The 2,144-nt window shown below is 38.5% G+C and overlaps 1 pseudogene; it reads left to right on the top strand.

Annotated features, from left to right (window-relative positions):
* The first annotated feature begins 805 nt into the window (after positions 1-805).
* On the top strand, positions 806-1,727 carry LOC105741043 (annotated as a pseudogene).
* Positions 1,728-2,144: the final 417 nt, after the last annotated feature.

The raw sequence follows: 2,144 nt of genomic DNA on the forward strand, positions 1-2,144 counted from the left end.
TGTTAAGTCCAAGAGAATATTTTTTATTCCTCTCTTTTGAGATGTTAATCTGCATTGTAATGTTTTTCTGGTATGTTTCCATGCCTTTTTTCTAGCAATGTCTCTTCCTTCATACCCTCAGGAGAGAGTGGTGGCATGACAGAAAACAGATGAAATATTTTTACCTCTAAAAACTTGGAAATATTTGAAAGTAGAGGGAAATTCAGCCATATGGTAGACACCATGCTTCAGAATAGTACTTATGAAAAGTTTTGCTTCATCTTTACAGAAGAAGGAGAGCCATGTCTGTCTATCCAATAACACCCTCAAGAAGCATCCTATGAATCCATCAGTAAATAATTGGATAAATAAAATGTGGTAGCATCTCTATGTAGTAGAATACTATTCAGCTATAGAGCAGGACAAGTTTGACACATTTGTAGGAAAATGTATGTATCAGGAAAGTATAACATTGAGTGAAATAAATCAGAGACACAAACTTGAATACTGTGTCATATCTCACATTTGTGTAAGGTAAAGTGCAAATTAAGAAAAAAATTAAAAAGCAGGATAGGAGGAAAGAGGAGGAGTCTCTTGCAGATGGGAAAAGGTGAAGGCATTAAGGGCAAGGGAGTGAGGAGAGTGAAATGGGTAGAGTGAAGATAAGCCATGTACAGAACCCTAATAGCCTCAACACACGCAGGCATTATATGTTATGATCATGAGTTAAGATGAATAATATCAGCAGCAATGCAAAGGGAGGCTTCTGTAGCCTGGGCTGGCTTTCTCAGTCTTCACTGGGTGCTCCGTCCAGCACCATGGGGAAATGGGACAATTTGTGGCCTCCATAAATCCAATAGCAATGACTAGATCAAGAGGTCCAAACCAGTCTTCAGGGGCAACAATTCAGGATTATTTGAATCAATCCAGGCCTACCCAAGAAGCAGTAAAAAGGCAACTAGAAAAAAAAAAAAAAAAGAAAGGCTTGGGCTGGGGAGATGGCTCAGTGGAATAAGTGCTTCCCTGGCAAGCGTAAGAGTCTGAGTTCAATCCCAGGGTCTGAAAAAGAAGAAAGAAAGAAAGAAAGAAAGAAAGAAAGAAAGAAAGAAAGAAGCTCTAAGGCTTTGGCTGAAATTGAAGAAAAAATGAATGAGAATTGGAAGAAAGAACTAGAATAGTACAGAGAAAAATTATTAAGTGGAAAATGAGAGCTCATAAAAAAAAGAGAGAAAGAAAGAAAAAATAAATCTGGAATCTGGTAGGTATTCATCTTCTTCTTCATTGAGCTCTAACTCTTCCAGCAGTTCTTCAGATTCTGAGGATGAGGAAAAGAAGCAAGCAAAAAGGAGAAAGAAAAAGAAGAACCTTTCACATAAATCTTCTGAAAGCTCCCTGTCAGAAGCTGAGTCAGACAGTAAGGATAATTTAAAAAAGAAAAAGAAATCAAAGGATGCAACTGAGAGAGAAAAGCACATTAAAGGACTTACCAAGAAAAGAAAGATGTATCCTGAAGATAAACCTTCTTCATCTGAGTCCTTGTCAGAATCGGATCATACTGAAGAGGTATGAGCAAAAAAGAAAAGCAGTGAAGAACGGAAAAAAGAAACAGAAAAAAAAGGAAGCATAAGAAACACAATAAAAAGAAGAAAAAGAAGGCTGCTATTCAAGTCCTGAGTCACCATAACATTAACAAAAACCAGGACTCCCCCATGAAGAAAGTGCAATGTCTAAAGAAATTTCAGCTGTGAAATTACGATATATTTCCTATTGTGCCTGAATTTTCTTGTTCTTAGAATTGTTCCTGGACTATTCAATAGGTACTCCAAAGCCTCTATGTGAAAGGTTGCTCGCTGCTTGAACATCTACTTTTTCTCCTTTAGTGGGAGATAACACACTGCAGTCACACGCATGGTTAAAATATTTGGGAAGAAAGCTAATATTTTTGACTAGAAGTATTTAGTGATAAACCAGTAGGAAATGCATCTTGATACGTCTTAAGATGTGATCAGAGATGGCCAAAGCACCAGCCCAATAGCACAGTAGATTAAAGTGCCTGCAAGCAGATGCAGGGCCGGGGGTTCGCTGAGGTGGCGATTGAGACTGGACGTGGTGGCATGTGCCTGGAATCCCAGCTCTTGGGAGGCTGTAAACAGGTAGATCCACAC

Source organism: Octodon degus, unplaced genomic scaffold (assembly GCF_000260255.1).
Source record: "Octodon degus isolate 3935 unplaced genomic scaffold, OctDeg1.0 scaffold00009, whole genome shotgun sequence".
Taxonomy (NCBI): Eukaryota; Metazoa; Chordata; class Mammalia; order Rodentia; family Octodontidae; genus Octodon; species Octodon degus.